Source organism: Ovis canadensis, chromosome 19 (assembly GCF_042477335.2).
Source record: "Ovis canadensis isolate MfBH-ARS-UI-01 breed Bighorn chromosome 19, ARS-UI_OviCan_v2, whole genome shotgun sequence".
NCBI classification, from domain to species: domain Eukaryota; kingdom Metazoa; phylum Chordata; class Mammalia; order Artiodactyla; family Bovidae; genus Ovis; species Ovis canadensis.
The window spans coordinates 69,852,345-69,876,171 of record NC_091263.1 but is presented as its reverse complement, the minus strand read 5'-3'; the positions used below and the strand labels follow the sequence as shown (position 1 = coordinate 69,876,171).

The 23,827-nt window shown below is 46.6% G+C and overlaps 1 protein-coding gene across 22 annotated transcripts in view; it reads right to left on the bottom strand.

The window, feature by feature from the left end:
* The window catches only part of ATG7 (autophagy related 7), a 388,924-nt gene that overhangs the window by 253,775 nt on the left and 111,322 nt on the right, over positions 1-23,827 (bottom strand). For 3 of the 22 annotated variants that reach the window (XR_011250728.1, XM_069560925.1, XM_069560927.1), the window contains exon 1: positions 14,846-14,919. The exons of 1 other annotated variant lie outside the window; for it this stretch is intronic. The gene's annotated coding sequence lies outside the window, so the exon portion shown is untranslated. Of the gene's footprint in view, positions 1-14,338; positions 14,930-23,827 lie in introns of those variants that run through there. 18 more of the 22 variants (XM_069560906.1, XM_069560926.1, XM_069560928.1 and 15 more) reach the window with 14 other exon arrangements.

The following is a 23,827-nucleotide window of genomic DNA, read 5'->3' as shown; positions in this document are numbered from 1 at the left end:
CAAAATAACTACCAAAGATGAGAATATAGATGGATTCTGTAGCCCACTGGACAGAGACTCTGCTCCCAGGGGAGGCGTCACACAGGCCATTCTGGTTCCCACGGCACCTCTGCACAGTAAGAAACTGTGCCACTTCCTCAAAACATTCCACCTCCATTTCTGAGAAAACTACTGTAATACATTAAGTTAGCTCAAGACATCTTTGCCCTTCTCTGCCAGAAAACCATCATGACAAAATACACCCATGGCGCCTATGATCTGAACAGAACCCTCAGATGTGGCCCCACGTGCAGTGTGCAACCTGACAACTGCACGCGTCCGCCCTGAGTGTCCACAAAGGCCCCCCGGTTTCCCCAAGAACAAGCCAGGACAGCGTCACTGCACTGCCGCCACGGTCATGGAAGAACCACAGACAAAGGCAACAGGCTACGGGGCCTCAGCAAGGTCTCTGACAAGGCTTCTCCAGACAGCACAAGAGACGAGATGTAGATGCAAGAACCGACACAATTAGAAGGACTTAAAACTGGTAACACAATCTTATTCAAAGGATTCTGGTTAAGGAATGAACTAATGTCAATCACACAGGAGCTGCCAGGGATGTCTTTGGTTCAGTCTCGGGGCCTATCACGTTTGTATTTTATTATCTCTGTGAATGAATATCCATCATATTTACAAAGCATCTCACGTGGGCTGAACCTTCTGTGCTCCACTAAGACAGCAGAGCAGGACACATGCTCATGTTCTCCTGCGAGAACTCCAAAATTACAACTCACTGCTGGACAACCGTCGAGAGAATGTTGGATCCCACCAAAAAGATACCCCTCATACAAGGGCAAAGGAGAAGCCCGAGCAAGACGGTAGGTGGGGCGAAATCGCATCTAGAATCAAACCCCATAACCACCAGACACTCAGAGGGCTCAAAGAAATCTTGTGTGCACCAAGACCCAGAGACCTCACAGAGACTGAGCCAGGACTGTGTGTGAGTGTCTCCTGAGGAGGTGCGGGTCAGCAGCGGCCTGCCGCAGGGGCAGGGGCGCTGGGTGCAGCAGACCTGGGGATGGCACACGCCCTCTTGAAGGAGGTTGCCATTAACCCCACCGCAGAGCCGCCAGAACTCACACAGGACTGGGATACAGACTTGGAGGGCACAAACAGAACCTTGTGTGCACCAGGACCCAGGAGAAAGGAGCAGTGACCCCACAAGAGACTGACCCAGACCTGCCCATGAGTGTCCAGGGGTTTCTGGTGGAGGTGAGGGTTGGTGGGGGCCTGCTGCAGGGTCAGGGGCACTGAGTGCAGCAGTGCCTCATGGGACCTTTTGAAGGAGGCACCCATTATCTTCATTGCCTCCACCATAGTTTGGCCTCAGGTCAAACAACAGGGAGTGAACACAGTTCCACCCATCAACAGAAAATAGGATTAAAGATTTACTGAGCATGGCCCTGCCCATCAGACAAGACCCAATTTCCTCCTCAGTCAGTCTCTGCCATTAGGAAGCTTCCATAAACCTTATCCTTCTCCATCAGAGGACAGACAGAATGAAAACCACAATCACAGAAAACTAACCAAACTGATCACACGGACCACAGTCTTGTCCAACTTAATGAAACTATGAGTCATCTCTTGTAGGGCCACCCAAGACGGACGGGTTACGGTGGAGAGTTCTGACAAAATGCGGTCCACTGGAGAAGGGAATGGCAAACCACTTCAATATTCTTGCCTTGAGAACCCCATGAACAGCATGAAAAGCCAAAAAGATAGGACACTGAAAGATGAACTCCCCAGGTTGGTAGGTGCCCAATACGCTACTAAAGATCAGTGGAGAAGTAACTCCCGAAAGAATGAAGAGACTGAGCCAAAGCGAAAGCAACGCCCACCGTGGATGTTACTGGTGGTGGACGTCAAGTCCAAAGCCATAAAGAGCAAGACTGCACAGGAACCTGGAATGGTAGGTTCATGAATCAAGGGTAAATTGGAAGTGATCAAACAGGAGATGGCAAGAGTGAACATGGACATTTTAGGAATCAGTGAACTAAAATGGATCGGAATGGGTGAATTTGACTCAGATGACCATTATATCTACTACTGTGCACAAGAATCCCTTAGAAGAAATGGAGTAGCCCTCATAGTCAACAAAACGGTCTGAAATGCAGTACTTGGATGCAATCTCAAAAATGACACTGCTCTCTGTTTGTTTCCAAGGCAAACCATTCAACATCACAGTAATCCAAGTCTCTACCCCTACCAGTAATGCTGAAGAAGCTGAAGTTGAACAGTTCTATGAAGACATACAAGACCTTCTAGAACTGACACGAAAAAAAAAGATGTCCTTTTCATTATAGGGGACTATAATGAAAGAGTAGGATGTCAGGAAACACCTGTAAGTAGCAGGCAAATTTGGCCTTGAAGTACAAAACAAAGCAGGGCAAAGGCTAACAGAGTTTTGCCAAGATAATGCACTGGTCAGAGCAAACATCCTCTTCCAACAACACAAGAGAAGACTCTACACGTGGACATCACCAGATGGTCAATACTGAAATCAGATTGATAATATTCTTTGCAGCTGAAGATGAAGAAGCTCTATAGTCAGCAAAAATAAGACTGGGAGCTGACTGTGGCTCAGATCATGAACCCCTTATTGCCAAATTCAGACTTATATTGAAGAAAGTAGGGAAAACCACTAGACCATTCAGGTATGACCTAAATCAAATCCCTTATGATTATACAGTGGAAGTGACAAGCAGATTCAAGGGATTAGATCTGATAGAGTGCCTGAAGAACAATGGACAGAGGTTCCTGACATTGTACAGGAGGCAGTGATTAAGACCATAACCAAGAAAAAGAAATGCAAAATTGTTCTCTAAGGAGGCCTCACAAATAGCTGAGAAAAGAACAGAAGTGAAAGGCAAAGGAGAAAAGGAAAGATATATCCATCTGAATGCAGAGTTCCAAAGAATAGCAAGAAGAGATAAGAAAGCCTTCCTCAGTGATTAATGCAAAGAAATAGAGGAAAACAACAGAATGGGAAAGACTAGAGATCTCTTCAAGAAAATTAGAGATACCAAGGGAACATTTCATGCAAAGATGGGCATAATAAAGGAAAGAAATGGTATGGACCTAACAGAAGCAGAAGATATTAAGAAGAGGCGGCAAGAACACACAGAAGAACTGTACAAAAAAGATCTTCATGACCCAGATAATCACGATGGTGTGATCACTCATCTAGAGTCAGATATCCTGGAATGTGAAGTCAAGTGGGCCTTAGGAAGCATCGCTACAAAAAAAGCTAGTGGAGGGGGTGGAATACCAGTTGAGCTATCTCAAATCCTACAAGGTGATGCTGTGAAAGTGAGGCACTCAATATGCCAGCAAATTTGGAAAACTCAGCAGGAGCCACAGGACTGGAAAAGGTCAGTCTTCATTCCAATCCCAAAGAAAGGTAATACTAAAGAATGTTCAAACTACCACACAATTGCACTCATCTCACACACTAGCAAAGTGATGCTCAAAATTCTCCAAGCCAGGCTTCAACAGTACATGAACCGTGAACTTCCAGATGTTCAACCTGGATTTAGAAAAGGCAGAGGAATCAGAGATCAAATTGCCAACATCTGTTGGATTATAGAAAAAGCAAGAGTTCCAGAAAAACATCTACTTCTGCTTTATTGACTATGCCAAAGCCTGTGACTCTTTGGTTCACCATGAAGTGAAGTGAAGTTGCTCAGTCATGTCTGACTCTTTGCGACCCCATGGACTGTAGCCTACCAGGCTCCTCCCTACATGGGATTCTCCAGGCAAGAGTACTGGAGTGGGTTACCATTTCCTTCTCCAGGGGATCTTTCCGACCCAGGGATCAAACCTAGGTCTCCAACATTCCAGGTAGACGCTTTAGCCTCTGAGCCATCAGGGAAGCCATAAACTGGAAAATTCTTAAAGAGACGGGAATACCAGACCACCTGATCTGCCTCCTTGGAAATCTATATACAGGTCAGGAAGCAACAGTTAGAACTGGACATAGAACAACAGGCTGGTTCCAAATCAGGAAGGGAGTATGTCAAGGCAGTACATTATCACCCTGCCTATTTAACTTATATGCAGAGTATATCTTGCAAAACACCAGGCTGGATGAAACACAAGCTGGAATCAAGACTGCCGGGAGAAATACCAATATCCTCAGATATTCAGATGACACCACCTTATGGCAGAAAGCGAAGAATGAAAGAGCCTCTTGATGAAAGTAAAAGAGGAAAGTGAAAAAGTTGGCTTAAAACTCAACATTCAGAAAAATAAGATCATGGCATCTGATCCCATCACTTCATGGCAAATAGACTAGGGAGAAAAATGGAAACAGTGAGAGACTTTATTTTGGGGGGCTCCAAAATCACTGCAGATGGTAACTTCAGCCTTGAAATTAAAAGCCACTTGCTCTTTGGAAGAAAAGTTATGACCAACCTAGACAGCATATTAAAAAGCAGAGACATTACTTTGCCAGTGAAGGTCCATCTGGTCAAAGCTATAGTATTTCCAGTAGTCATGTATGGATGTGACATTTGGACCATAAAGAGAGCTGAACACCAAAGAATAGATGCTTTTGAACTGTGGTGTTGGAGAAGACTCTTCAGAGTCCCTTGGACTGCAAGGAGATCCAACCGGTCTATACCCTAAGGGAAATCAGTCCTGAATATTCATTGCAAGGACTGATGCTGAAGCTGAAACTCCAATACTTTGGCCACCTGATGAGAAGAACTGAGTTGCTGGAAAAGATCCTGATGCTGGGAAAGATTGAAGGCAGGAGGAGAAGGGGACGATAGAGGATGAGATGGTTGGATGCCATCACTGACTCGATGGACATGAGTCTGAGTAAGCTCCAGGAGCTGGTGATGGACAGGGAAGCCTGGTGTGCTGCAGTCCATGGGGTCGCAAACAGTAGGACACGACTGAGTGACTGAACTGAACTAAACCTTGCTACAGCAAGTAAAGTCCTTGGTGGCTCAGATGGTAAAGAATCTGCCTGCAATGCAGAAAACCCACTTCTGATTCTTATAACCACATCTTACCAGTGACTTAGATAACAATACAGGTTTGCTTAATTCCACACTCGGGGCTTCCCTGGTGGGCCAGAGGTTAAGGATCTGCCTGCCAATCCTGGGGACATGGGTTTGATCCCTGGTCTGAGAAGATTCCAAATGCCACAGAACCACCAAGTCTATGCACCACAACTACTGAGCTGGCATGCTCTAGAGTCTGTGCTCTGCAATAAGAGAAGCACAATAAGAAGCCGAAGCACCGCAACTAGAGAGTGGTCCCCATTCGCGGCAACTAGAAAAATCTTGTGAACAGCAACCAAGGCCCACCTCAACCAAAAAACCAAAAATCTACACGACAGGAATAGGAAGAGGCTATGATCCATAAGAGAAATTTAGAATAAAAGATTCTGGCCACCTGGAATGACAGGCCTATTTATCAAGATTACAATTTTCAAGTTGTTAAATGGCGAAAAGTGAAGAGGAATTAAAGAGCGTCTTGATGAGAGTGAAGGAGAAGAATCAAAGAGTGGCTTAAGATTTAAAAAACTAAGATAATGGCATCCGCCCCCATTCAGTTCAGTTCAGTTCAGTCGTTCAGTCGTGTCCGACTCTTTGCAACCCCATGAATCGCAGCATGCCAGGCCTCCCTGTCCATCACCATCTCCCGGAGTTCACTCAGACTCACATCCATCGAGTCTATGATGCCATCCAGCCATCTCATCCTCTGTTGTCCCCTTTCCCTCCTGCCCCCAATCCCTCCCAGCATCAGAGTCTTTTCCAATGAGCCAACTCTTCGCATGAGGTGGCCAAAGTACTGGAGCTTCAGCTTTAGCATCATTCCTTCCAAAGAAATCCCAGGGCTGATCTCCTTCAGAATGGACTGGTTGGATCTCCTTGCAGTCCAAAGGACTCTCAAGAGTCTTCTCCAACACCACAGTTCAAAAGCATCAATTCTTCGGTGCTCAGCCTTCTTCACAGTCCAACTCTCACATCCATACATGACCACAGGAAAAACCATAGCCTTGACTAGACAGACCTTAGTCGGCAAAGTAATGTCTCTGCTTTTGAATACACTATCTAGGTTGTTGGTCATAAATTTTCTTCCAAGAAGTGTCTTTTAATTTCATGGCTGCAGTCACCATCTGCGGTGATTTTGGAGCCCCCAAAAATAAAGTCTGACACTGTTTCTACTGTTTCCCCATCTATTTCCCATGAAGTGATGGGACCGGATGCCATGATCTTTGTTTTCTGAATGTTGAGCTTTAAGCCAACTTTTTCACTCTCCTCTTTCACTTTCATCAAGAGGCTTTTTAGTTCCTCTTCACTTTCTGCCTTAAGGGTGGTGTCATCTGCATGTCTGAGGTTATTGATATTTCTCCCGGCAATCTAGATTCCAGCTTGTGTTTCCTCCAGCCCAGAGTTTCTCATGATGTACTCTACATAGAAGTTAAATAAGCAGGGTGACAATATACAACCTTGACGTACTCCTTTTCCTATTTGGAACCAGTCTGTTGTTCCATGTCCAGTTCTAACTGTTGCTTCCTGACCTGCATACAGATTTCTCAAGAGGCAGGTTAGGTCGTCTGGTATTCCCATCTCTTTCAGAATTTTCCACAATTTATTGTAATCTACAGTCAAAGGCTTTGGCATAGTCAATAAAGCAGAAATAGATGTTTTTCTGGAACTCTCTTGCTTTTTCCATGAAACTAAGATAATGGCATCCGCCCCCATTACTGCATGGCAAATAGAAGGGGAAAAGGTGGAAGTAGTGACAGATTTCCTCTTGGGCTCCAAAATCACTGTGGATGTGAGTGCAGCCATAAAATCAGAATATGATTGTTTCTTGGCAGGAAAGCGATGACAAACCTAGACAGTGTGTTGAAAAGCAGAGACATTACTCTGCCAACAAAGGTCCGTATAGTCAAGGCTATGGTCCTCCCAGTGGTCACCTACGGCTGTGAAAGCTGTACCATAAAGAAGGCAGAATGCCAAGGAATTGATGCCTTTGAACTGTGGTGCTGGAGAAGACTTCTGAAAGTCCCTCAGACAGCAAGGACATCAATTCAGTCCATCTTAAGGGAGAACAACCCTGAATATTCACTAAAAGGACTGATGCTGAAGCTCAAGCGCCAGTAGTTTGGTCATCTGATGCAAACAGATGACTCATTGGCAAAGTGCTTGAAGCTGGGAAAGACTGAGGGCAGAAGGAGAAGAGGGCATCAGAGGATGCGATGGCTGGACGGCATCACTGATGCAATGAACATGAACTTGGGCAAGTCCTAGGACATGGTGAGGGACAGGGAGGCCTGGCGTGCTGCAGTCCATGGGGTCCCAAAGAGTCAGACACGACTGTGCAACTGAACAACAACAACAAAATTTTCAGAGGTCAATCTAGGGCCTTAAGTCTCAGTCCACAAAAACACCTGGACAAGCATGCAATCTGACACACTGGAGACACATATATGGTAGACAGAAGGGTGTAGCTTCATGAGCCAGAGAGACCCAAGTTCAAATCCCACCTTTGAAACTTCCAGCCACACAGCCTTGGGCAAGTCATTTATCTTCTCTGAGCCTACTTCCTCATCTGTAAGATGGGAAACCATCTGCGGTGCAGAATTATTGAGAGGATTCAACTAGAAAATGCATGAATCTGGCACACAGGAGGCACTCAAAAAGAACATACCATCAATAAAACACACACCCAAAACATGGGGTTTCCATTTCATCATTCCTTCAATAGACACTGGTTTGATGTACCAGCTGCTGCTACGTAGTCACTTCAGTCATGTCCAACTCTTTGCAACCCCATGGACTGTAGCCCACCAGGCTCCTTTGTCCATGGGATTCTCCAGGCAAGAATGCTGGAGTAGGTTGCCATTTCCTTTTCCAGGGTATCTTCCCGATCCAGGGATAGAAGCCAGGTCTCCCACATTGCGGGCAGACTTTACCATCTGAGCCACCAGGGAAGTCCTGATGTACCAGACCCTGTGCTGAATTTCAGGCCTCAGTGGCAGAAGGCCATGGTTCCTGAGTTTAAGGAGCTAACAGTCTCAAGGAATGACCAGGAATGACCATATAGCAGGTTACAGGTAAAATGAGCACAGCTGTCTGGTGTAAGCATCTGCACCAGATGTGATGAGGAGGAGGAGGGAGGGACAGTCAAATTAGCCTGAAGAGGCAGGGGTGTTTCCCACAAAAACCCTTGAGCCCAGGCTCTTAAGAGAACCGGCAGTGGATTCTCAACAAGGGCACCACTTGACATGCTGGGAGGGACAATTCTTCATTTGGTGCTGGCCCCACACATTGTCTTTTCCTACTGTTTGGGGTTCTAGAGGCAAGAATACTAGAGTAGGTTGCCATGAAGGCAGCCATGAAATTAAAACACACTTGCTCCTTGGAGGAAAGCTATGACAAATCTAGACAGCATGTTAAAAGACAGAGACAGCACTTTGCTGACAAAGGTCCACACAGCCAAAGCTATGGCTTTTCCACTAGTCACGTACTGATGTGAGAATTGGACCATAAAGAAGGCTGAGCACCAAAGAATTGATGCTTTTGAACTGTGGTTTTGGAGAAGACTCTTGAGAGTCCCCTGGACAGCAAGGAAACCAAACCACTCAGTCCTAAAGGAAATCAGTCCTGAATATGCACTGGAAAGACCAAGGCTGAAGCTCTAATACTTTGGCCACCTGATGCGAAGAGCCAACTCACTAGAAAAGACCCTGATGCTGGGAAACACTGAAGGCAGGAGAAGGGGGCGACAGAGGATGAGATGGCGGGATGGCATCGCCAACTCAGTGGACATGGGTGTGAGTAAATTCCGATGGGGAAGGACAAGGAAACCTGGCGTGCTGCAGTCCATGGGGTCACGGGGTCAGACGTGACTGAGTGACTGAACAACCACCACCATCACACACTGCAGAGTGCCTATCATCCCTGGCACCCTCTTAAATGCAGCTGTGCTCTGTGGTTATATCACAAAGTTAAACAGCTGCCCCCTCTCCCAAATGTCCTCTGGACGGCTGAGAGAGGGGAGTCGGCGGCGGCCGCAGCCCAAGCCAGTCCCAGTGGATGAGGAATGTCATGCTGGGGAGTGGGGACAGTCCAGGCAAAAAGAGCAAGCTTGTCCCAGTTCCACATCTGCAATTCTGGAAACACCCAACAGTCTCTGCAGAAGCTGAGAACGTTCTTATTCATCCATGTGCCCAATGTCTGCTTGATCCCTCTTCTCCCTTCAGATCTCAGCTCAACCATCATGAGAGAGGAGCCTTCCCTGACTCCCTCAACTCCCACTCAGGTCAATTTTCCTGTATCCGACCCACAAGGGCATCACCACCTCCCCTCCAGAGCACACGCGCAGTGTGAACGTCATGCTCCCTGCTAGAAGAAAAGCTCTTTGAGAAAGGCACTGTGTCAGCTTCTCATTTTCCTCCAACCATCGCTGTTTTCCCAGCGCCTGCCTCAGTCCCAGCCCCCCACAGGTGCCCAATAAATACTTCCTGACGACCCAATCTATGCACCAAGGAAACAGCACGGTCCGTTTCAGAACACACCCCGAGTTCTGTGTGGTGAGAAGGCAAGGTTCGTGTGCCACAGGAGCTGGAAACCACGCCTGTGAAGAAGGCAAATGCCAAATCACGAAAGGACTTCCATGAGAAGCTACTGATTTGTATTTTAGCAAATACTGGGGGGTTCTGTTTGCTTTCTACATTTTGGGAGCACACAGCATATGGGATCTTAGTTCCCTAGCCAGGGACTGAACCTGCACCCACCGTGGTGGGAGCGCAGAGTCTTAAGCACTGCACTGCCAGGGAGGAACTGCAAAGACCTGGATTTTCAGAAAGGGCACTCCAGCAACAGGTAGGGCCAGACTGCTGAGGCTGGGCAACCAGCTCGGAGGCCGGGCAGGAACACAGGCAGGAAGTGAGAAGGGGCCTGATCAGAGGCAGGGGAGGAGGAAACGCAGATGATGAAAACGTGTCCAGTCAGCAGCAAGGGAGGAGAAGCTGTGGAACTCTGATGACTTCCAGGCCGGGAAGGAGGACGGAGGCATGGTGTGAGTGGGAAAAGTTCAAGAGGACTCACAGGGCTCTCTGCCTGGAATCAATAAATGCAGAAGGGGAATGCGAGAGAGTACAGACAGGAAGAAGAGTCGCAGGTTTGGAGAGATGATGATGGCCTTAGCTTGGGACTCACTGAGACAGAGGGCTAGTGCTCAGGAGAGATCTGGACTCAAGAGTCAGAGCAGAGGTCACTGGCCCAGGAATGAGAGTTTATGCTGTGCATGAGATGAGCGTGCATATGAGACCGGGCCTTGACGAAAACCAGCATTTAAGGGACAAAAGGAAGAAAAGAGCCTGCAATGAAAACTGAGGGGAAACGGCCAGAGACAGAGTTCGGACCAGGAGCGCTTTTTCACAAGTAAAGGGAAGGCATCAATGTCAGACGCACTGAGAATGAGAAAAGGGGAAGGAAGGGAAAGAGTTCGGGGTTCCTGGTGACACCGAGACCTGGTGACTTTGAGGAGAGCGGTCTGTGGGGAGGGCTGCTGCAGAAGTAGAATTTCAGGGAATGCTGACTTCAGGCAGTAGAGGTGGCAACTTGTCCGAGAAATGTGGCTGCGACAGGGCAGAGCAGAGGTTAACGGGAGGGTGTTTTGTTTTTGCAAAAATGAAAGTAAAAACGGGGGGGAGGGGATAGATAGTAAACAGAGGGGTTAGTTAAACAGGAAAGAAATGGGAACAATCATGGGAACCAGGTCCTGAGGAAAAGGCAGTGATAAAGGGATCTCAGCACAAGTAAAGGAATTAATCTTAGAACAAACACCATTTTCCCCCCACGGAATCAGAATAAAAGGCAAAGTCATAGGGTTGGCTGGATTTAAGTTTGTAACGATACAAGCTGAGCAGCTCTGACTGATGGCTGCAATGCAGCGAAGTCAAAAGCAAGAAAGGCGGCTGGGAGAGGGGTGAACATGCGAGAGGCAAGCAGGGACGTGCAGACAGCAGCACGCTGACTCTCAGTGTGACGGTGTCGACAGCATGCAGCGTCCATGACGAAGCCTAGCAGAGTCATGTGGGGTCCTGGGTTACGGCAAGGACAGTAAGTACAGCGTTGCGCTGCATGGCCAGACTCCATGGGAAAAAGACTTGCTTTCTATGCCACACACTCACAGAGAGACTGACACATAGGAACAAGTTCAAAGGAGGGTAAGCAGAAAGAAGGTGTGAAAACCCCTGAGGTGATCACTCTGAGACCAGGTGGGACAGCTGACACCCAGCCCGCCACGACCACGGAGATGCACGTAGCCAGCCTGGTGACAGAGCAGCACCTATGGTTCACCCTTGAACACCCTGCAGCCACAGGACTGGAAAAGGTCAGTTTTCATTCCACTCCCCAAGAAAGGAAAAGCCGAAGAATGTTCAAACTATCTCACAATTGCACTCATTTCACATGCTAGCAAAGCAGTGCTCAAAAGTCTCCAAGTGAGGCTTCAACAGTATGTGAACCGAGAACTTCCAGATGTTCAAGCTGGATTTACAAAAGGCAGAGGAACCAGAGATCAAATTGCCAACGTCTGTTGGGTTATAGAAAAAGCAAGAGAGTTTCAGGAAAACATCTACTTCTGGTTCATTGACTATGCCAAAGCCTTTGACTGTGTGGATCACAACAAACTGTGGAAAATTCCTAAAGAGATGGGAATACCAGACCACCTGACCTGCCTCCTGAGAAATCTGTATGCACGTCAAATAGCAACAGTTAGAACTGGACATGGAACAATGGACTGATTTCAAATTGAGAAAGGAGTACATCAAGGATGTATATTGTCACCCTGCTTATTTAACTTAAATGCAGAGTACATCATGAGACACGCTGGGCTGGATGAAGCACAAGGTGGAATCAAGATTGCTGGGAGAAACATCAATAACCTCACATATGCAGATGACACCATCCTTTTGGCAGAAAGTAAAGAGGAGCTAATAAAGAGCCTCTTGATGAAAGTGAAAGAGGAGAGTAAAAATGCTGGTTTAAAACTCAACATTCAAAAAATGAAGATCATGGCATCCAGTCCCATCACTTCATGGCAAATAGATGGGGAAACAATAGAAACAGTTGAGACTTTATTTTCTTGGGCTCCAAAATCACTGCAGATGGTGATTGCAGCCATGAAATTAAAAGATGCTTGCTCCTTGGAAGAAAAACTATGACTAACCTAGACAGCACATTAAAAAGCAGAGACATTACTCTGCCAACATAGGTCTGCCTAGTCAAAGCTATGGTTTTTCCAGTAGTATGTATGAATGTGAGAGCTGAACCATAAAGAAGGCTGAATGCTGAATAATTGATATTTTTGAACAGTGGTGTTGGAGAAGAATCTTGAGAGTCCCTTGGACTAGCAAGAAGATCAAACCAGTCAATCCTCAAGAAAATCAACCCTGAATATTCATTGGAAGGACTGATGCTGAAGCTGAAACTCCAATACTTTGGCCACCTGATGCAAAGAACTGACTCACTGGAAAAGACACTGATGCTGGGAAAGACAGGCAGGAGAAGGCAGGAGAAAGGGACGACAGAGGATGAGATGGTTGGATGGCATCACCGACTCAATGGACCTGAGTTTGAGCAAGCTCCGGGAGTTGATGATGGACAGGAAAACCTGGCGTGCTACAGTCCGTGGGGCCAGAGGCGGACATGACTGAGCAACTGAACTGAACACACTGTGGGGCGCCACTAGAAAGAGCAGGGAGGATCGAGAGAAAGAGAGGAGGAAGGCATCAGAGAATCTATTTTCCATGAGCAAAAGTGGAAGACAGAGGTCATTCTGACTTTCAAATAAAATCTCTGAGGTCAAGGGTACTGATCAAACAACTTATCATTTTTATTTCCACGTAGAGGGTTCATTCTCCATCCTCGACCCCCAAAATCCTGACTCCCCCAGCATCATCCAACCAGTTACCAGTCCAGTGAATCTCACTTCCTTGTCTCTTGAATCCACCCACCCCTCTCCATCCCCATAGGTGCTGCCTTGGTTCAGGCCCACCTCTTCCGCCACCTGGACCACAGCAACAGTGCCCTGACCGGTCTGCCTGCAGGTCCTTCCTGCCCACTCTAATCAGCACATCACTGCCTGGCTAATTTAAAAGAGATAAAACCATGGCACAACCCTGCTTAAAAATTCCTCAGGGCTCTACTCTTTACACCCACATTTCCAAATAAAGCTTCTTAACATGTCTTAACTTGGCAATAGTAACTGCAACAGTTTATTGTTTACTATCAACTAGTGCCAAGTGGTGGAGAAGGCAATGGCACCCCACTCCAGTACTCTTGCCTGGAAAACCCCATGGACAGAGGAGCCTGGTGTGCTGCAGTCCATGGGGTCGCAAAGAGTCAGAGATGACTGAGCGACTTCACTTTCACTCCTCACTTTCATGCACTGGAGAAAGAAATGGCAACCCACTCCAGTATTCTTGCCTGGAGGATCCCAGGGATGGCGGAGCTTGGTGGGCCATCTATGGGGTTGCACAGAGTCAGACACGACTGAAGCGATTTAGCAGCAGCAGCAGCAGTGTCAAGTGGCTAACATCCTCTAATTCACTTCTCACACCCACCCTAGAAGGTGGATTAATGTCTGCCCTTCGTTTTTGTTCTTTTTTTTGGGGGAGGGGGGGGCGGTGGCGGGGATGTTTGGCTACGTCATGTGGCTTGTAAGATCTCAGTTCCCTGATCAGGGATTGAACCCCGGGCCAAAACAGTGAAAGCCCAGAATCCTAACCACTAGGCCATCAGGGAACTCCCTATTTGCTCCTTTTACAGATGAGGAAACTGAAGCTAAGAAAGGGAGTGACCAGCCCAAGCTCACAAACTTAGCTCAGTGGCAAAGCCAGACATGGCACACAAGTACCTCAGCTTCCAAAGTCTGTGCTCCTCACGCTGTGGCCCACACGATCCTTCATGATCTGGCTTTCCAGAGTTGCCTCTCCCACAACTGGGCATTCCAGCTTGAGTGAACTCCTTACAGGTCACTCACTGGAGAGCCTTCTGTTCACGCCACTCCCAATGTCTGGGGTATCGTCCCACCTCACTGCCCTCTTCACCTGATTAACCCTGCTCATCCTTTAGGACCAAACCCTACTGATGCCTCAGCCTGACCTGTGAGCACCCTAAGTCTGCCAGCAAACCCCTACAACAGTTTCATACTGTAGTGCTATCTCCTTGACTTAAAAAAAAGAAATTAACTCGAGGACAGGGATGTGTACCTTACTCATTTTGGCATCCCCAGCTTGCAGAGCAGTGCTAGGATCAGTACTTACACTTATTCTCTACCATGAGAAACTGGCTGGAACAGAAAAAGGCCCTTGCGGGTTGCATGTGAGGCCTGTACTCAGCTCCTGAAAAGCGTTTCAACATCATGTCACATGAAGGGAGGAGAGGACGCGCCAGAAAAGACACGCCAGTGACAGCAAGACCGGGCAAAGCCAGGAAGAGAGAGCCCAGGCGTCCTTGTCCCCCGTGTGCCCACACAGGATGTCCAGAGCACTCGCTGCCAGGGGACAGGCGGGAATTACTTTGTTAATTAGCAAGAGCTTCCTAGTCGGAAGACCCCGGGCTGAATCAGCCTGAGGGGGACGTGACCGCAGACAGAAGGCGAGAGCCAGAGTCGGTGTGTCTCCCTAGAGGAGGGAGGCCCGCCTCTTGAAGGAGGCTCCTCAGACCCGCCGTGACCCTCGACCTCACCGCCGAGCTCACCCCTCAGGCCCAGGGCTACAGAAACCGACCTCGCAGGACCCCTGTCCTCCTCAACAGCGCGGCTCACTTACCGCCGCCCAACTTCCGGCAACCGCGGCGAAATCCGCGGCGCGCGTCCCGATGACGCACGTGGCCCCGCCCCCGCAGGCTTGAGGGGGGTGCGCGCATGCGCACGAGGACGCGCTGGTCGGCCCAGTGAAGGAGCCCCTAGCACTCGGCGGAGTGGGAGGAACCTGGCCTCTGGGGAAGGCGGGTCAGCAGGAGGCTGGTCACGCCCCCTTGGGAGAGCCGGGGAACAGCCTCTCTACCAGAGGCGGCAATGTGTATATATGGCCCTCAGGCTGTTAAAAGTGTCCCGAATCCCATGGATAGAGGAGCCTGGCAGGCTATAGTCCACGGGGTTGCAAAGAGTCGGACACGACTGAGCGACTTCACTTCACTTCACTTCCTCCCCTCTAATGATTTGAGGATGACAGGAATTATCACTTCCATTTTCCAGGCAGCATTAAATTTTTTATCACACGGACCCTTAGGGAGGCACGTGTAGAGAGACAGGCCCTTTTTAATGCATTAAGTGAAGTGAAACTCGCTTAGTTGGTGTCCGACTCTTTGCGACCCCATGGACTATATACAGTTCATGGAATTCTCCAGGCCAGAATACTGGAGTGGGTAGCCTTTCACTTCTCCAGAGAATCTTCTCAGCCCAGGGATTGAACCCAGGTCTCCCACGTTGCAGGCAGATTCTCTACCAGCTGAGCCACCAGGTCTCCCACGTTGCAGGCAGATTCTCTACCAGCTGAGCCACCAGGGAACCCCAAGAAGACTGGAGTGGGTAGCCTGTCCCTTTTCCAGCGGATCTTCCCAACCCAGGAATCAAATCGGGGTCTCCTGCATTGCAGGTGGATTCTTTACCAACTGAGCTATCAGGGAAGCCATTTAGGGCCGGATGAAAGTCAACAGTGACCAACCTCCTCTTTCTAAACCAGGTATTTTTCTCACAGCTTCGTGGTATCAAGGGATAAACTTGTTCATTCCAAATTGTTTATTGAGAGTATACTCTGTTGCAAGCATTGGACAGTGTTAAAGACACAACAGTGAGTGTAAACTTAATCTGACATATAAGGCCAGGACTCTAACATAACTCTATAGAATACTATTTATTGATTATCTATCATAGTTCCATGGTTTCCCATCTCTAATCATCACAAAGGTACTACAAGGTAAAAATTATATCATCCCCATTTTACACATAAAAGAACAGGAGACATGAAAAGTTTTGACTTTTTGAAGGTTAAAGATCTTTGGGGCTACGATTCTAGTAGAAACATATTTGACTTCAAAATAAGAAAACAAACTCAGGCTTATTAATGTGCTTAGTCACTCAGTCATGTCTGACTCTTTGCCACCCTATGAACTGCAGCCTGCCAGGCTCCTCTGTCCATGGGATTCTCCAGGCAAGAATACTGGAGTGGGCTGTATTTCCTTCTCCAAGACTTATTGGAGGAGGGAGGGAGTGGGGGAGGGGAGGACTAGAGCAGTGGGGACACCACACCAACCAAAGCTCTCCAGGCATCTCAGTCGGTTCAGTCGCTCAGTCATGTCTGACTCTTGGTGACCCCATGGACCACAGTATGTCAGGCTTCCCTGTCCATTACCAACTCCCAGAGCTTGCGCAGACTCACGTGCATTGAGTCAGTGATGCCATCCAACCATCACCCTCTGTTGTCGCCATCTCCTGCCTTCAATCATCCAGCATCAGGGTCTTTTCCAGTGAGTCAGTTCTTTGCATCAGATGACCAAAGTATTGGAGCTTCAGCTTCAGCATCAGTCCTTCCAATGAATATTTCGGACTAATTTCCTTGAGGATTGACTGGTTTGATCTCCTTGTAGTACAAGGGATGCTCAAGTCTTCTCCAACACCATAGTTCAAAAGCATCAATTCTTCAGTGCTTGGCTTTCTGTATAGTCCAACTCTCACATCCATACATGACTACTGTAAAAACCATAATTTTGACTATATGAACCTTTGTCAGTAAGTAATGTCTCTGCTTTTTAATATGCTATCTAGGTTAGTCATAGCTTTCCTTCCAAGGAGCAAGCATCTTTTAATTTCATGGCTGCAATCACCACCTGCAGGTGATTATCATTTTGGAGCCCAAGGAAATAAAGTCTCTCACTGTTTCTATTGTTTCCCTGTCTATTTGCCATGAAGTGATGGGACCGGATGCCATGATCTTCATTTTTTGAATGTTGAGTTTTAAACCAGCATTTTTACTCTCCTCTTTCACTTTCATCAAGAGGCTCTTTAGCTCCTCTTCACTTTCTGCCAAAAGGGTGGTGTCATCTGCATATGTGAGGTTATTGATGTTTCTCCCAGCAATCTTGATTCCAGCTTGTGCTTTATCCAGCCGAGCATTTCTCATGATGTACTCTGCATTTAAGTTAAATAAGCAGGGTGACAGTATACATCCTTGATGTACTCCTTTCTCAATTTGGAATCAGTCCATTGTTCCATGTCCAGTTCTAACTGTTGCTTCTTGATTTATATACAGATTTCTCAGGAGGCAGATAAGGTGGTTTGGTATTCCCAACTCTTTAAGAATTTTCCACAGTTTGTTGTGATCCGCACAGTCAAAGGCTTTAGCATAGTCAATGAACCAGAAGTAGATATTTTTCTGGAATTCTCTTGCTTTTTCTATAACCAAACAGATGTTGGCAATTTGATCTCTGGTTCCTCTGTCTTTTCTAAGTCCAGCTTGAACATCTGGAAGTTCTCGGTTCATGTACTGTTGAAGCCTCATTTGGAGAATTCTGAGCATTACTTTGCTAGCGTGTGAGATGGGTGCAATTGTGCAGTAGTTTGAGCATTCTTTGGCATTGCTTTTCTTTGGGATTAGAGTGAAAACTGACCTTTTCCAATCCTGTGGCCACTGCTGAGTTTCCCAAATTTGCTGGCATATTGAGTGCAGCACTTTCACAGCATCATCTTTTAGGATTTGAAATAGCTCAACTGAAATTCCATCACCTCTACTAGCTTTTTTTGTAGTGATGCTTCCTAAGGCCCACTTGACTTCACATTCCAGGATGTCTGCCTCTAGATGAGTGATCACACCATCGTGATTATCCGGGTCGTGAAGATCTTTTTTGTACAGTTCTGTGTATTCTTGCCACTTCTTACTATCTTCTGCTTCTGTTAGGTCCAGACCATTTCTGTCCTTTATTGAGCCCATCTTTGCATGAAATTTTCCTTTGCTATCTCTAATTTTTTTGAAGAGATCTCTAGTCTTTCCCATTCTATTGTTTTCCTCTATTTCTTTGCACTGATCACTTAGGAAGGGTTTCTTATCTCCTTGCTATTCTTTATCCATCTGCATTCAGATGGATATATCTTTCCTTTTCTCCTTTGCTTTTCATTTCTCTAATTTTCTCAGCTATTTGTAAGGCCTCCTCAGACAACCATTTTGCCTTTCTGCATTTCTTTCTCTTGGGTGTGGTTTTGATCATCACCTCCTGTACAGTGTTACAAATCTCTGTCCATAGTTCTTCAGGCACTCTATCAGATCTAACCACTTGAATCTGTTTGTCACTTCCACTATATAATCGTAATGGATTTTATTTAGGTCATACCTGTATGCTCTAATTTTTTGCCCTACTTTCTTCAATTTAAGTCTGAATTTGGCAATAAGGAGTTCATGATCTGAGCCACAGTCAGCTCCTAGTCTTGTTTTTGCTGACTGTATAGAGCTTCTCCATCTTCAGCTGCAAAGAATATTATCAATCTGATTTCGGTGTTGACCATCTGGTGATGTCCATGCGTAGAGTTGTCTCTTGTGTTGTGGGAAGAACGTGTTTGGCATGACCAGTGCGTTCACTCGACAAAACTTGTTAGCCTTTGTCCTCCTTTGTTTTGTACTCCAAGGCTGAAACTGCCTCTTACTCCAGGTAGCTCTTGACTTCCTGCTTTTTCATTCCGGTCCCTTATAATGAAAAGGACGTCTTTTTTTCTGGTGTTAGTTCTAGAAGGTCTTGTAGGTCCTCATAGAACCATTCAACTTCAGCTTCTTCAGCATTAGTGGTTGGAGCACAGACTTGGATTACTGTGATACTGAATAGTTTGCCTTGGAAACAGAGATCATTCTGTCATTTCTGAGATTGCACCCAAGTACTGCATTTCGGACTCTTCTGTTGACTATGAGGGCTACTCCATTTCTTCTAAGGGATTCTTGCCCACAGTAGTAGACATAATGGTCATCTGATTTATATTCACCCATTCCAGTCCATTTTAGTTTGCTGATTCCTAAAATGTCGATGTTCACTCTTGCCATCTCCTGTTTGACCACTTCCAATTTACCTGGATTCATGGACCTAACATTCCAGGTTCCTATGCAATATTGTTGTTTATAGCATTGGACTTTACTTTCATCACTAGTCACATCTACAACTGGGGATTGTTTCCACTTTGGCTTCGTCTCTTCATTTTTTCTGGAGCTGTTTTTCCACTGATCTCCAGTAGCATACTGGGCACCTACCGACCTGGGGAGTTCATCTTTCAGTATCCCATCTTTTTGCCTTTTCATACTGTTCATGGCATTCTCAAGGCAAGAATACTGAAGTGGTTTGCCATTCCCTTCTCCAGTGGACCACATTTTGTCAGAGCTCTCCACCATGAGCCATCCGTCTTTTGTGGCCCTACATGGAATGGCTCACAGTTTCGTTGAGTTAGACAAGACTGTGGTCCATGTGATCAGTTTGGTTAGTTTTCTGTGATTGTGGTTTCCACTCTGTCTCCCCTCTGATGGATAAGGATAAGAGGCTTGTGGAAGCTTCCTGATGGTTGGGACTGGCTATGGTGGAATCTGGGTCTTGCTCTGATGGCAGGGCCATGCTCTGTAAATCTTTAATCCAACTTTCTGTCGATTGGTGGGGCTGTGTTCCCTCCCTGTAGTTTGGCCTCAGGCCAGACTATGGTAGGGGTAATGGTGACCTGCTTCAAAAGGACTTATTCCAGGACTGCTGTACTCAGTGCCCCTGATCTCATGGCAGGCCATTGTTGACCCACACCTCCACTGCAGACCCCTGGACACTCACAGGCAAGTCTGGCTCAATCTCTTGTGGGGTCACAGCTCCGTTCTCCTGAGTCCTGGTGCACACAAGATTTTATTTGTGCCCTCCAAGAGTCTGTTTCCCCAGTCCTATGGAAGTTCTGTAATCAAATCCCAGTGGCCCTCAAAGTCCAATTCTCTAGGGGGTTCTCAAACCCTTTGCTGGATCTCCAGGCTGGGAATTCTGTTGTGGGCCCTAGAACTTTCCCAGCAGTGTGAGAACTTCTTCAGTGTAATTGTTCCCCAGTAAGTGGGTTGTCTGCTCGGTGGCTCTATGGTGGGGTTCACACTGCACCTCCAAGGTCTGTTGCACCCAGAGCCCCTGCCTCTGAAGCAGGCCACTGCCGACCTGTGTCTCTGCAGGAGACACTCAAACACTCAAAGGCAGGTCTGCTTCACTCTCTATGGAGTCCCTGTGTCCTTGTGTGCACAAGGTTTTATTTGGCCCTCTGAGTGTCTCTGGTGGGTATGGGGTTTGATTCTAAATGTGATTTTGCAGGTGTCTCAAGGATTAGGCAAAAAGAGTTTTTCCTTGAAGAGTGAAGAAAGCCAGAAAGGACTAGATGTGGAAGAGTGGGAAGAAAGGGTGGCTTGACTGAAGAGTAGTAAGTCAGAGAATGTTTTAGCTTGAGGCCTGCATGTTCTCAGGAGGAGTTCTGTGCTGACTCAGGCTGTGCCTGTGTGCCACATTACTTCAACCGTGTCTGACTCTCTGCAACCCCATGGACTGTAGCCCACCAGGCTCCTCTCTCCATGGGATTCTCCAGGCGAGAACACTGAAGTGGTCTGCCATGACCTCCTCCAGGGAATCTTCCCAACCCAGGGATCAAACGCACATCTCTTATGTCTCCTGCATTGGCAGGCAGGTTCTTTACCACTAGGCCATCTGGGAAGCTCAGCTGGGGCTGTTGCTGTTCAGTTGTTCAGTCACTAAGTCATGGCTGACTCTTTGTGACCCCATGGACTGAAGGATGCCAGGCTTCCTTGTCATTCACTATCTCCCAGAGGTTGCTCAAACTCATGTCCATTGAGATGGTGATGCCATCAAACCATCTCATCCTCTGTCACCCCCTTCTCAGAACGTCTGCTTTCAATCTTTCCCAGCATCAGGGTCTTTTCCAATGGGTTGACTCTTCACAATAGGTGGCTAGAGTACTGGAGCTTCACCTTCAGCATCAGTCTTTGCATTGAATATTTAGAATTAATTTGCTTTAGGATTGACTGGTTTGATCTCCTTCCAGTGCAAGGGACTCTCAAGAGTCTTCTCCAACAGCACAGTTCGAAAGCACCCATTCTTCTCTAACACCACAGTTCAAAAGCATCATTCTTCGAAAGCATCCAGCTTTCTTCAAGGTCCAACTCTCGTATCCCTGCATGACTACTGGAAAAAACCATAGCTTTGACTACACTGACTCAGGCAGGGTGTGCAAAAATTAAGGAGCCTGGAAAAATGAGACAAGTTTAAAATTTTGTTGACCAGCATTTTGTCCTATTGATCAGTGGAAACCAGTAGTTCGGGGAATCTTTTATACGGTAAAAAATAGGAATTCAGAAGGACTGTGTGTCACCTTGCCACAGGTACTGAGTGAAGCAATCAGGAATCTTATGTAGGTCCTACAGGAAGAGGTGTTTCTTTGCAGTAAACTATTTCCAGAGGACAAAAGAGTTGGGAGATTTCTTCACCATCCCGGTTTTTCAAGAGTGCAGGGCTCAGGTAGAAGTCAACACGGTCATCTCTTTCCACTTTATCAGGCTCCTGTCCTGCCACTGCCTGCTCAGACTGCTTGTGTCAATCACACTAAACTGATTCTGGTGTTTAAAGCACACTCTGCTCTTTCAAGTCTCCATCCCGACAACATCCTCTCTTTCTCTTAGGCTCCAAAACACTGTTTTGAAATGTTGTTGAATCTTAGACAAAACGTTGATGGAGAAAGAGTCCACACTGTACCATTCCACTTGAAGAAAGTTCTAGAATAAGCAAAACCAATCTATAGTGACAGAAGTCACTTTAGTGGCTGCCTAGGGCCTAAAGGAGAGCATTATCTGCAAAGGGGCTTGAGAATCTTTCTAAGGTGATAGAAGTCTTCTATATCTAGACTGAGATGCAAATGACGTGGTTGTACACATCTGTCAAAACTTATTGAGCTCCACATTTAAAATAGGTGCATTTTACTGTATACATTGGGCTTCCCCTGTGGCTCAGGAGTAAAGAATCCGCCTGCAATGAAGGAGCCACAGGAGACTCAGGTTTGATCCCTGGGTGGGAACGATCCCCTGAAGTAGGAAATGGCAAGCCACTCCAGTATTCTTGTCTGGAGAATCCCATGAATAGAGAAGTCTGGCGGCTACAGTCCATGGAGTTGCAAAGAGTTGTACACAGTTGAAGTGACAGAGCACACATCCATTACTGTATATATTGAATGTAATAAACTTGGTTTTAAAAAAGATAAGTGGAGATGTCACCTTCTAAGTGAAAATGTGCCTAACACCCACCTATCCCTGAGTTTCAGTTAATTAAGCATCTATGAGGCTGAGCTGAATGTAGTTCTTTATAAGATTTCCTCTGCTGAACTTCAAGATCCTTGCAATGAATCCTTTTTTTCTTTTTCTTTTTTTATTCTTTTTAGAGTTTCTGCTCTTCTCACAGTGACTCCTGCTCCTCTGGGAACTGTTGGTACTCTGCCCAGGTTATGCCAACTGGCTCCCACCTCCCTTTAGAGCTGATTGCAGCAGGTGGACATAAGATGATTCTTCACTCTAGCTTTGGAGTTTTGAACTGATGCTCATAGCAAGTAGAAATAGGAGTGATTCATATAAGTCAATGGCAGCATTCTAGTGGGAATGTCCTCCGATTCTGCTTGATGAGGTTCAAGAAGCTGACTTGGCTTGAGCCTTTCAGAAGTGAGGTCATCCAAAGTGCTCCTGGATTCCACAAAACATGCCAGTCACCACTCCAGTAGAAGTTTGTTTCTGTCACTTGCAACGCTGTAGTAGATCCAGGGGGTGGAAATCATATCTGACATGACCTCTATTGTCTCCTAAGGCCTGGTCCCAAGGACTGGCCCAAGAAGTGCTCAAAAGCATTTGTGAAATTATTAGATGAGGTCTGGGCATCCCATGTAGATGGTCACCTAGGTCATAAATGTGGCCTCCATGTTAGCAGGAAATTGGGGTGAGGCTCAGAGCAGATCAGCCCCTGCTGCCCACTATTGGGGAGACAGATCACTGGAGCACCAAGATGGTGAGCCTCAAGAAAGAGGCATGACCAGGAGCCATAAAAAGACAGAGAACATTCTCAGACATAGTTGGGCAGCGAGGCCCATTACACTTTTTCAAGACCACAGTGATCCAAGTCAGTGTACCTTCGTCACTTCTCTTACAGCTCAGTTGAGGGCATCATACATCCCTGCACAATGGGAACCATTGCACAGCCTAGGTTTTGTAAGCCCAAGAAATTGTGGCACGATGCGCTGGCACTGTAGGTCTTAGCAGCATTGTTTCTTTACGGCTCTTCAAGTACATCACAGCCAGGACAGCCCAGAATCTTCCTTGTCTTCTTCTTGAGACTTATGTTTCTCTCCTAGAAGACCGATCTTCAAAAAAGAGACAAGTAATCTTCTGCCAGCTAAGTAACCGAATGACAGATTTATCAAATGGCCAATCTGGAGACTCATGGATTTTTCTGAATGGACATTTTGCAAGTGTAAGCAGATAGGTAGGGGGTCTCCAGAGAAAAAGAACCAGGCATTGGTTTCTTGACATGAGAGAAGCTATTTTTGGCCTTAGTCATTTTGTGATCTGAGCCTGGCCACAGTGCTTATCATTGAACAGGTCTCAGTAATTAATGATCTTAAGGGAACAACAACAACAACAACAAAAACCCTGCTTGACTTTTATCAAGCAAGAGAAGTAATGATAAGCAAAAATAATACCTGTTGTAAAGACTCCCAG